The following is a 13,246-nucleotide window of genomic DNA, read 5'->3' as shown; positions in this document are numbered from 1 at the left end:
CTGCAGATGTTTTTACGGAACGTAACTTCTAATTATTTGCAGAAAGCACACCTATTTGCACATTTCTTTCTGGAGTTTATCTAAATTATTCAAAAGAAAATGAACCTTGGGAAGCTGAAATACAAATACAGAATGCTACTTAAAACCTTATTGGCTATCATTTGCAAAGCAGAAAGGAGAGCCATTCATTATCCTTGCCCTGAGTGGCTGTATCACCAAGAGGGGAGATTAGAAATACTTTTAATAGTGTCAAGATGGCTTCCATTGCAAACATTAAGGTATGTTAGGTGTTTCATTGCAGTGACATCTAGTCTTTTGGGATATCTGTATCTTAACTTGAAACTTTAAACTTGAAGGTTTTTGACTTTGAGTCATTTTGGAAAGAAGAATGTCAGACAGGCTGGTGCTTACTTTGAAAAACAACTTCTGTCTTAGTTGGATTTGGGTCTTGAATTTAACTGTGATGTTTAAACACATGGATATGTTATTATTCCAATTCTAGCGCTGGCTGGATGTTTACCTTATTTAACATAAACCTATGCCCCATTCTCTTCAGTTTTACTTAAGCCCCATCTTCTCATCTGGTTTTACCAGTTTATCTATCCACAACAAAGAAAACTGCCAAAAGTGGGAATCAAAAGAAAAAGTTAATTATTAAAAAAACCCCACACTTTAGAGTCTTCTTAAGAGTTTTAGGAGGCAGTCATCTTCCAGTCCGACCAACATGATGGAAACAGGCTACAGGCGTCGAGCCCTAAATATGTATTCTTTCCTAAGTTGACTTCTTAGCTTTACAAAAATAAAATTGCATAATAGTGAGATGTAGATTGACTTACAAAAAGTTGCAATGGGGATGTTTATGTAATATTTATTAAAATATGTTTTTAGCAGGACAAACAAAGGGCTGTATAGACTGTTTTACACAGAGATATTAATAATTAAAAATGTGCAGTGGGTAATATTTTGTGATCTCATCAAACAATGCACAACTGTTATCGAAGCTTTGATTACATATAAATCAAAGAAAACACGCAATACTTAAAATCAAGAAGCATAAAATTGTCAAAACACACACACACGCACACGCACGCACACACCCACCCACACACACACACACGCAAACAATCCATGCTAATTAAATAAAACAGACCTTTAGGTAATCTGCATTCACTCCCATTAGGCTACTTAGAACAAATTAGTTTCTAGCCTTGCATGGGAGCTTTCAGGCTCGGTTCCAGTGAAAATTTGGGCACTCCAGCTCATGGACCATTCAGAGCAGTAAGCCAGCAAACCCTCTGGCTCAAGGATTACCAGCCCAATCCCCCACAGCTCAGAGATGGTCAGGAAATTGAACGGAAATAAGCAGGGATAAATAACCGTATGAGGAATGAGGCGAGGGAGTGGAGCTATGCCAAGGACAGCGTTGGCTGTGTTGGAACACATGCATTCGGTGAAGTGCAGATGGCAGAGATGGATGCCACCCAGAAGAGAGTTTGAGAAGTGGGACATGGAGTACAAGAGGAGAGTTTCAGAGCCAGCAGCACACTGTACACTGTCGCTCGGTGAAATAACTGTAATTTATTGCAGGTCTTTGAGTGACCTTTTAACAGAGCGCTCACCCACTGAGACTTCAGGAGGCCTCAGACAGCCAGAGTTACACTGTGGGCTGAATCAGTCCACCCACTGCACACTGAGAAACTCTCCTCACACGTTTGGACTTTAAACATTTTGGACAGAGCTTGGCTGGCGGCACTGCCTATACTTTCCAATACTGTCTTCCCTTCCATTATCTCTGCCTAGGCAGTCATAAAAAAAAAAGCGTGGTTGTTGTCTTTATGCCTGCCTGTGTGTGCCTGTGCTTGATCTTGAGGTGCGAAAAAGATCCTGTTAGTTGTAACCATTTGGAGTCCTTCTTTAAAAAATGAGCTATTCATTTGTGTCCATTTTTCATAAGATGTTGTTGCTTTTCATAACAGTATGTAAATTTTATAAAAAATAGTTGTTTTTTTTTGTTTTTTTTACATATTTCTTAAAACTATCACTGCACCGTTTTTTTCCACTAATCTGAAAAAACTGGTAAGAAGCAGAAGGAAGGACTTCGTGCATACAAGCTCAAGATTGACTTAAAAATTTGGCTCATTTTGTCAATGGCTTGATTAATAAGTGATTAACTAATTACAGATCCTGCAGTTAACTCAATACAAAATTTTATTTGCTTTTAGTGAGAAGTTGTTGCCAACTGTGCTTTGTTCATTTCTTTCTAAAGGTCTCCGCTGATTCTGAGAAGAAGTTGTTCTACTTGTTCAAAAAGAGTTTTGATGCTTGGGGCAATTTTAGGTTCAAGAATACTTTGTATCAGATTCTGTGGATGACTTTCAACCTTTCAATGCCTTACGAAATAGTCATTCAAAGCGAGCAAGACTGCTTCCAACGATTTATTTCAATACGATAATCACTGTTTATGGTCTCCATTGTGTCACTTTTGTGTTAAAAAAGAGCTACATTTGTTTAAGCCTAGATAAAAAACAAAATCATGAACAGTTTCCTCACATCTAGTCAAAATGCTGGAAAGAAATGTGAAAATATCACTTCTCTAAATGTTAAAGCTTATCAAACATGTAGGGCATTTCCGTAACGGGCATAGTTGTTATCAAACCAAGTAAAATGGATCTTTTAGTACAGCGAAGGAAAAAATTCCACTTCACAGCTGTTTGAGAGATAAGCACCTGCAGCACCACACAAAGCAGCTTATTTTGTTACAACTCCCCCAGAACAACATATAGATACTGGTCTGCACTGTGGTAAATAAAATAGCAGAATCAGAAAAAAAAAAGAAGGGATTTCTAGCCAGCACTTGCATGGATTTAACTTTAACAGTGTCAAAAGTATCACACCTGTCACAAATAGGCCAGTTTAAATGTTTTTTGTTTTTTTTGTCCACTGCCCTTGGGTTTATTATTCATTTTATTATTAAACACATTATTTACTGAAATCAAGATGTTTTTAAAAGCTAAAGTGCAATAAAATGTTATTACATTTATGTTTAATGTCCTCAAAGAAGCTTAGAAGACAAATAGGTTCAATTGATTCCTCCTTCAGCTTCCTCTGTGTCCTTTTGGCTTCTGAACTTTGATGAAACTGAGATCAGAAATTCTCAAAGCGAGACCGACAACAGTGGACTTATGCCGGCTTTCAATCGAGTCTGATTTTAAAAATATTTCAGATTCCAAAAGCTTGACTAGTAATTTGTCATAGTTTTTTGCTTACCACCAAATAAAAGCAGCTCTATATATTTTTCATAGAAGCTCATTCAAACAATACATTTTAGACATTTAAATTCCAGTGCCATTTGCACCAAACAGTTATTGAGACAGAAAACATTTTGAAACGAGAAACTTTCCACTAAAAGGAAACATATTTAAAAAGTTTTTTTTCACAAAATCTTACGATGCATTTATTTAAACCACTAACAGTAATGGACTTGGACTATCATTATGTTAAACAGAGGGACTTAGAAATTAATTCCTGCCCATAAGAGTGAAACAATAAAACCTCATCCAATTATTGAACTCTTACATTCATGAATCATCTGGCCTGCCTTGGTGAACTTTTGCTTTTTGGTAAATTTTGACCAGTCCATGCAAATGAGTTTTTAAGGGTTCACTCAATATTAGGTGATCCTATTGCTACATACAAAAATACTGAAAAGAGCTTTATGAATGCAATGTTGTGCTTTCAAGTCTCTAGATTACATTTGATCACAAATCAAAGCTAAAGATGATCAAATTCACTTCACCAACAACAGTGAAATAATCCTTTAATTTGGCAGAAGCTGTGAATTAATCACTCTTTGTGTGTAGTGTACAGTTATGATCAGTGCACTAAGGAGCGACAAAAACTGTTTTAATTTATTGTTTGATTGACCTCAGATATAAAAAAAAGCTTGTTTTCCTTGTGATCATGGTGGGAGGTCTAGAACTTGAATTGATTCTTTTACATGTTAATTTTAAGAGAAAATGGGACACACTTAAAGAAAGGGCACCACTTTGTCCTTGTCTTTGTCTTTTTTTCCCACCCAACTTGGAGTCTGTTTGGATTCTTTCTCATTTTCTCCACTGACCCAAGTTTACCCCCTTCTTTTTTTACAATGTTCAGAACAAAGCGTGAGCAGAGGCTGTGGCTCATTCATTCCTTGTTATTACATCCTTGTTTTACCACAACAGAGGCAGACTACCTACAGAGAAGCTGATTGATTCACAGAGGCACAAACACAGCCAATTACTCTTTAATGTCACCGAATGAGAATAAATTCAGCCGGCAGGACTTTCCAACTCCGATGAGTGCCACTGCCCCCATCATTGCAGGATGAATAAGGACAGCTGAGCATTATCCGAACAGCTCCTGATCAATAGGTTACCTTTGCAGTATGTTATTTGGTGCACAAGGAACATTAAAGCTAATGATTTGGCACTAAAGCAAACTGTGGTATGAAATGAGTAAAAGTGTTAAGACATTACAGACTGTGTTCACTCAGGTTTCTGTGACTCCTGGTTTTGTCGTGTGACCACACTCGGTGAGGAAACGTAAACACAAACTGTCAGTTTTTGAGGATTAGCCATCACATGAGGGCAGGAGCTGCACTACGGGTGGAGAAGCTTCATGTTTCTTGGAGCTTATCTGAAAAAGCCAGGACAGAAATGCACACCACACACACAAGGGCTTTTACTCAGACACACCTTCATCCCTACTGTGGAAACTCTGCGGGCAGCTGCTGGCCTTGATTGGCTCATTTCTAACCTCAGAGGATGGAACTCCTGCAGGTTTGGGCCCCCGGTGATTCTTCGGTATATTCGTCTGTTTTTTTTTTGTTTTTTTTAACCAACATTCCCTCAGACTGTCCCTCTGACTGTCTGATAGCCTCGGTTCTGATCTGTGCTGCCCAGAAGTCGAGCTCATATCAGCTCATCTGCCATCCACTATCAGCAGCATGAGCAAACATCATTGATAACATCCTGCATAAATGACTTTCTATTTCATGCCTCCCAGCTGTGCGGACCTTGTAAATAACCTTTTGTCATGAGAGTAGTACAGCAAGTCTTTGGACATGAAACACAATCATGTCATGTAGACTTAAACCTAGTCACCATACCTCTAAAGGGCCAGTATTATGTGTTGTCCAGGCACATGGTGCTATTTCATAACACAGTCAAAAAACTCAACTTCAGTTATAGAAATGTTACTTATATCGAATATGACTTAAAAAGAATCTGAGTTTCCAATTCAACAAATTGTCTCTTTAAAACCTTTTGCCTTCAGAAAGTCATCACAACATCACTCCTTCATTAACCTTTTAGTTATATTTTTAAACCAGCATTGCACTGAGAAGTAGCTCCTATAATGATATCACCAGAGGCACAGTTCCACCAGGTGTTTGCTAATTGCTGCTGGCTAGTCTGAAGGAGCTGAGTGGGGCAGGGGTGCTCTTTGAGGTGGAAGTTTAGAAATTGCAGCTATGACTTGAAGGCAGCGCTAGGTCCACTCAGGCGTTTTGCATGGCTCAATGGTTGCCATGGAGACTAAGGGATTTTTCAAACATGCATGAAAGAATCAAGGCAGCACTCCAAGTATGTTTTTGATGAGGCGGTAACATTATAACATGATGTAAAGCTCAAAAAGTTGATTTTACCTAAAGCTGCCCCTTTAAGACAAAACTCTTAACATGCTAGGAGTCGTGAGGAGGATTTTTAGTGACCAAACAACTTTATACAAGCAGGGAATCATTGTGAATTGTTTGGGTTGTTATTTTTATTTTTTTATCATCAGAAATTACCTATTAACGGTCAACCGTAATGTCAGGAAGGTATTACGAGTTAGCTTAAAACTATGTGAAAATCAGGTCCTTTTTTTGTTTTACTGAATTCATCAGTATCTATAAATGTTTCAAAATATAGTATTTTCTTCTTTTCTGTACAGTGTTGAGTCAAAGAAATATTAGAAAGTTAGGATTTTTTTAATACATTTATACAAATCCCTATAGTGCTGAGAAAATAACGGACGTACTCGGAAGATTAAATCTTCAAAAGAGCACTGCGTGCCTTAGGATATTGAGAATTATGCAGTTCCTTCGCTATCTGTTTAAAATCTGACAAGTTTTATGTCCAGAAACACATCAACCAGAAATTTGATCATAAAATTTAGATTGCTTTATGGACAGCAAAGGTTTTCCTTTCTTTGAGGCTGACAGCAAGACTTGCACAAATTTAAAAATTGGTGAATAATTGCACTGGGAGACATAATTCTTTGCAAGCTCACATCTATCAACTGTTCACTGCAATAACATGTCAGAAGATATTTGATTTAATTTAATCTAAGTTACATCTATAAAGAAAAACCCTGCCTTTTAAAGGTTTGATGTAAAATACTACTACAAGCTCTTCAGCTGTCTGCCTGGTAAAACTGCATTTTCATGATATTTGTACTGCAGATACATTTACCTTAATAACATTATGCATTTTGTAAGCATAATTTCAGAGGGCATGTAATAAAGCGTTTATCATGAACATAAGCATGAAACTTTTTAAAACGATGTTGTGTCAAAAATGTTTTTCTGTAATTCCTAATGCCGCCGACTTTTTTGATCTAGTCTGTACAAACATTTAGACTGGTTACTTCGTCATGCACCCTCCAGGATCTGCAAAAAAAGTGGACACATCAGCCAAGATAAGCAGCTCCAGTAGCAGCAAGTGCAACGCCATTAGCACCAAAGTCACTGCAGATTATCAGTAAGTGGTAAAAGCGAGGAGGGAAGAGATAGAGCAGAAAGAATGAAAGAGACAAAATCTGTTGTGGTTCCAAGCAATGAATGACTGGAGATGTGGGATATCATAAAATGCCTCCTGAGCATGTTAGCTAGGGTGACACATCAGAGACTCTGTTCCTGATCCCAAAGAGTTTCGCTCCTTGGAGCTAAATGAAAGCAAACTGATCAAACAGAAAAAGGTTTGATGTGTCAGACTCAAACTGCTCTAATCTATCCACCAAGGGGGAGACGCTGGACTTCTGGCAAAATCAAACTGCAAAAGAATGACTATTTGAAGTTGGTGAATGAAAAGAAAGAGTGCAGGGATTTGCAATTATTAACTATAAAAAAACTTCAAGAGCATTCTGTATGATTTTTGAGAACATGTATTGGTATCAAAAAGTGTTTGTCCCTTTTCTTCAGTTTTTTGCAGTTTTGTCAACTTAATGTTTCAACTGATCAAATAAATGTTACTAATAGATAAATTAAGTAATTAAACAAAGCACTATTCATATAATAATTTCATTCACTAAGCGAAGAAATGTTGTTCAAACCAATCAAAACCACATTATTTGAAAAACTGTCTCCTAAACCTAATGACTAGTTGTGTCATCTGTTGCAGAAACACCTGACATCAAGAATTTGAGACAACTGATGAGTCTTTTCAAACACAACGCAGAGGAATTTTAGCAAATTATCTTTCAAAAATGTTGCAATTAAAGTAAGCATTGATAAGAATTTTGAGTGTCAAATATTTCAGCTATTAACCAGCCAATTGTTGAAAGCAATTTTTAATAGCTTTTCAACAGAAAACCTGTCATTTGAACTGGTTATGTACATGTTTGAGAGCCGCTGTAATCCACCTCTTGTGGAGATTAACTTCGCTGAGATCAACATATGCATGCTGCAAGGAAGCCTTATTCAGCTACAACCATATGTCTTTATATATTAATATGTGAAAATCCTGTGTGTATCAAAAATTAAAGAAATGTAGCTTTGTATCACAGAAATTGGCCTCTGTCATTTTAAGAAGGGCCCCCTCCAGAATGCTGTTTACAACCATTCTTAGGAGCACTGAATTGAAAATCAGTTTGTCTGATAAATTCAGCAGATACACAGTTCCACTAAATGTTTGGTATCTCCTGCAGAAGCTAGTCTGGAGGAGCTGTGTGGCGGAGGCTCTGTGGGTGGAGACTGGAGCTCCAAGGTGGAGCTTTGAGGAAACAGACGGTTCATTGTATAAGAAAAAGCTTAGCCATCACCAAAAGTCTGCAAAAGAAGATTCAAAGGTTCCTGAAAAATTCATGTAATAATCTAAACAACATTCCAGGTATGTTTTGGATGATGGACTAACATAGCATGATAATAAAGCTAAAACAGCCAATGACTCATAATGAGAAGAGAAACATTTGAGAAACATCTCGGGGCAAAATAATTATTTCTCACAAAGAATTATTCTTTGAATTCTTTTAAATTTGTGATGATTCTGGAGCAAAAATAAAAAATGCCAGCAACTTTAAACTGAGTAAAATCTAATTATGTTTAATCAAATTAAATAGATTAACCAAAATACAAAGCAGCTTAATTGGTGGGAAATCTACCTTCATGTATAAATGAAGAACAAGCCTGAGATTAGCTAATATAGATAATAATGCACAGACAGTGACCCTTAGAGTTTCTTAATAGGAGGATAGTTCTCCATAGCAACCCTTGGATGATAATTGTAATACAAATGAGCTCCAAATCTGCATATGAGAAAATACTTGACTTAAGCATCTGCATTACTGCTCTGACATTTCATTAATGTCTTAAACAACAAACAATTCCAGATTGCACAGCAGTCATATTGGCTTTAATTTGATCCATGAAAACGTGAGGCAGAGCTCAGACTGGGGGCTTGAGAGGCTGCAGAGTGGGAGATCATTTGGGTTTACTCAAGGCAAAAACACTCAGAGCTGAAGATATATGAAGGGGAAATAAAATTGTCAATGCATTGGTGAAGGTTGACTCAGAAAAGAGTCCATTCTGGGATTTCAAAACATCAGCCTCCGGGATGGAAACCATGTGGGAACAGGTTACTACTGACTCCGGAAATGGGGAATCATGCTTGTTTGTCTTTTGCTGATGCAACATTTTCCAGAACAACAGGACTATATCTGTCTTATTATTATGCTTCATTTCTGAGCAATATGTCTCTACTCTGAGTCAACAGCACAATCATGTTTTTGTTTTTTTTTCTAGGACGATTAACAAGCTGACAGCAAAACAACAGCAGCAGCACTATTATAATGTCTCTGCAGAGACATTTGGGAGGATACAGAAGATCTGCTGGGAGTCTAAGAATAATACTGACAGCACAGACAAGAGCTGATGCAGACAAGCCTGAGTGAACAAGAACCATGAGTCTTTTTATCAATAAAACATTGGGCTCCTTAATTATAAGTTATAATACATTCTGACATGCTGCAGATAAGAAGATGTGCTGAAATAAAAAAAAAAAGCAGAACCAAGTCTTAATCATTTAGAACAGAGAGTCAAACAAATCCAAATACCAGGTGGATAAACACTTTTATAGTCGTTCAGAAAAATCTGAATCATTTTTAGCTTTCCGTGTGCATAAAGAAAGAATTTGGCTTTGGTTTCATATATCGAATATAAATAGAAAAATATATAAACTTCAGAAGAGATCAATGAATAAAAAAAAAGACTATTTTTACATGTATAACCAATATTTTTATTTATTTATTTATTTATGTTTTGTTTTTTTGCTAAAAACAGTGTAAATATGATTATTTTATTTTACATAGGTTTTACTGCATGGGGGAAGAATGTGACACATTTTTAGATACACTGTCATATCTTGCAAGTGAAAGAGTAAGAGCAGCTTAAACTTTGTCATTAGGTGAATCTTTTTCCTGAGAATTAACACACAAATACATAAGCAGTATTTTAATTAAGCATTCAAATGTATTGCAAAACTGCAGGGAACATTTAACAGTGCAAATGAATTATAGTAGTTACACATATAACACAGCAACAAAAGAGAAACTTTTACTACAGGCACAAAGAGGCATTTTGAACCAAACTGAAAGTATCTCAATATTTGAGGTCAATATTTGAGAAGAGTCCCGTAAACACATCTTTAAATGTGATAGCATGTATCCAATGGAGCAATGCAAAATTCATAATCATTCAATGTAAACTTTTAATCAATATAATAAAAATAATCCCAGCATGTGTTGGTCAAATGAATTTGGAAAACATTAAAGTAGAGAATTAAAGTAAGCCTCTTTGTCAGCTGTTTTGTTTTCCCTCCCATTATGATTCACCTTTTGCATTCTTCAATAGAAATATGTTTCCCATGCATAGGTTTTGTGGAGGTGACAGATATTAAGGTAAGAATAGAAACTTATGGTAGAAATCTGATGATTTATCAGATATATTTTATGCGCTCTGCTGGTCAGAGTTTGATGATGCGTGAGAAACAAATAAATGATTATTATAATCATTACCAAATGATTATGTCTCACATATCCAACAATACAAGTTCACAAGACTCATGCATCTACAATGTTTATGAGTTTCCAAAGCAAAGAAAAGACATAGAAGCTCAGGATCCAGCTTATATCCAGAAAGATGTCAGACCATATGCAGCAATGCATCTTTTATGGAATAAATAAACACTCTCCTTGGTGGCCAAGCGATTGAAAAACAGATCTTCATTAGTTTGTGGCTATGTTTGCATTTACATGTCTGTGCATATTCTGCCTATGCGCGCACATTTCTGCTTTCTCAGAGATTAGGCAGATGGCTTTGAATATTAAGACTGTAACCAAATTCACTGGCTGGGTGCAGAAATTAAGCCTGCATCATATATATGCAACAGCAGACTGACCCAATATGCTGCAAATTACGTGCCCAGGAAAAGCTTGCGTTTGATTTATAGAAAAGTTCTGTTCTTTTCAGATAAAAAAGCTTTGCCTCTGTTGCACTACTGCATATCTACTTTGCATTTAAATGCCAGTTTAATAACTTTTACACAAATTTAAGTTTGCCTCTTCCAAGATGTAAATACAAACAGTTCCTAATGTCATTCCCAACTGAGAAAGTTTAGTAGAGTTAAAATTGGCAGTTTATTTGTTTCATTATAATAACTGATTTCAGGGTTTGTTCAGTTTGGTTTAAAATAAGAAGAAAAAATAGTTCAAAACTCAATAATCCAAGAGTTAGACAAATGATGCACTGAAAGCAATGAGACATAGATAAACAAATTACATTAATGTGATCTGAACTTTGAGGGAAACCCAAAGAGAAAACACCTTTACAAAAAATCTCCATAAAAGCTGAAGATGTGAGCTGGAGACCGTTCTGTTGTTACGTGGCAAAAGCTACAGTGATGTACCACCTGTATCCATAACAGCTCATCCCAGCTATTAAATTAAAAACAGACAAAATGGCACCATGAGGTGACTGAGAGCAACAATCAAATCCCAGTTTGACTGTTAACAAATCAAACTGGGATTTGTTAACTGCTCCAAAGCAGCTTTCTGATTACAAGTAAATAATGTCATAAGATGCATAATAAAACATTTATGAGGATGTGATGATCACATTTAATGATAGTAAAAGCAGAGCTGATCCTCCTGTTAATAAAACACACAAGCAATTAAACTGACCTCAGCAAGAACTGCGTATATCACCGACATCCCATCAGCCTTTGGGGTTTTGTTTACAACTCAAAAACAGAGATGACTACATCACCATTAAGGAGGGTAAGACTTTATCACTGTTATCACACAGCTATCCTAAGCCACTTTCACTTGCATGTGAGGGAAAAGCTCTAAAAACTATCAACATTACGAACAGAATAGAAAAAGAAAAAGTCTGAGCCGGCTGTACGGCACAAACCCCAAACATGGATAAAGTCCATGTAGCTGAAACTGAGGCTCCCTGATTTCAAACTGTTGATCTAGCAATCAGAGTTTCTCAGCTCTCATATTTGGCATGGGACTGATTTGGATTGGACTCTAGGTTAACGTCTGATGGAATTCAAAGATGTGAAGGAAGGCTACAGGGCTCATAGCTACCAGGCTCATGGAAAGCTCAGTGGATTCAAATTGTTGTGGCTGTGATCCAAAGACAATTGCACCAAGCACTGAGCAAATCCTTCAATCCACAGACTCATGCTCTGAAGCTTCTTAATCAAATAAAGCCATTGGCTTCATCACAAGTAATCTAAGCCTGCAGCCTCCATAGACTGGGGATTTTACACAGCCAACAATCTCCACACAGGAATGATCACAGACTTTCTTCCACAGAAGAAACATTGCAAATTAGCAAAAGTCAGTTTTTAAAATTCTGATTAGATTTGGGTTTCTTTTTCAAAAGAGAAACTTATGCTAGAGCTAAGTGTGATTGACCCAAATGTTTCAAACATATGTAAACTATGTCGACCTACTGAAAACAAATCACGTAAATTTTTAGGTATTCTAGCCACAGCAACCCAACTGATGGTATGGTGCTGTGAACAAATATTTAGCCCCAACACATTTCTTTCTGTTTTTGGTTTTTAAAGTCAAGCAAATTTTAAAATCAGGCAAAGATAAAAAGAGTAAAATCAAAATGTATTTTTTTTAAATGAATTTGTGAATAATTAAAAAATAGAAACAATACAAACAAACCTGCTTCTCTAATGGCAAAAACTGCCATTATATGTTTTCAGTAATTCCATCTACACTCCCAAGCTTTCAATTTGATTTCTTTTGCCATTGATGTGGATTTGCCGGCGTGCTTCAAAGTCCTGCTGTTTGATTCAAATCCATTATTTTACATCCACTTTTTTTCCTGGAATCCTGTGTTAGTTTTACAAGAGATGCAATAAGATTCACCACATAAAACTTTTCCACCTTTGTCATGTCAGTAGCCTTGTTTCCACTGACAATATAATTTCACATTTTGAAAATAAATTGGTTTATTTCACAAAACTGCAATGGAAACACTTTTGCAACATACAGGTTACACAATCAACAACTGCATGTTGCCACTGGAGCAAAACCATGACATTTGGAATGGAAATGCAGCTATATTTAAATATTTGCCATAAAGTATTTTAATTCCTCTACATACTCTTGGAGTAATTTTGGTAGGCCAGCCACTCCTGGAACATTTCGCCACAGTTCCATGTTCTCTCCTTTTGTGATTATTGGGTATATATTCAATCTATAAGAAAAGTTTCATAGGAAACTCTGGCTATGTGAATATTTCACAGCAATAGGTTAATAATTGAGCTTTCTTAAAGCAATTGTTGTTGCCTTAAAGGAAGTTATTATACTTGTACAAAATTCAGTCTGTAGTTCACAGCCTCTGTATTCCTAAATGCAAACAATGAATTAAACGCTTCCACCCAGTGCTACCAATTCAGCTTTTTTTTACATCCAGGGCTGAAAT

The 13,246-nt window shown here is 36.4% G+C and overlaps 1 protein-coding gene across 6 annotated transcripts in view; it reads right to left on the bottom strand.

Annotated features, from left to right (window-relative positions):
• LOC122844826 (protein kinase C-binding protein NELL1-like) overlaps window positions 1–13,246 on the bottom strand; it is a 225,922-nt gene that overhangs the window by 112,704 nt on the left and 99,972 nt on the right. The gene's annotated exons all lie outside the window — the stretch shown is intronic.

The sequence above is a fragment of the Gambusia affinis genome, linkage group LG02, assembly GCF_019740435.1.
Source record: "Gambusia affinis linkage group LG02, SWU_Gaff_1.0, whole genome shotgun sequence".
In the NCBI taxonomy this organism is placed as follows: domain Eukaryota; kingdom Metazoa; phylum Chordata; class Actinopteri; order Cyprinodontiformes; family Poeciliidae; genus Gambusia; species Gambusia affinis.
Note: the sequence above shows the minus strand (reverse complement) of the source record. Positions and strands in the feature narration are given on the sequence as shown.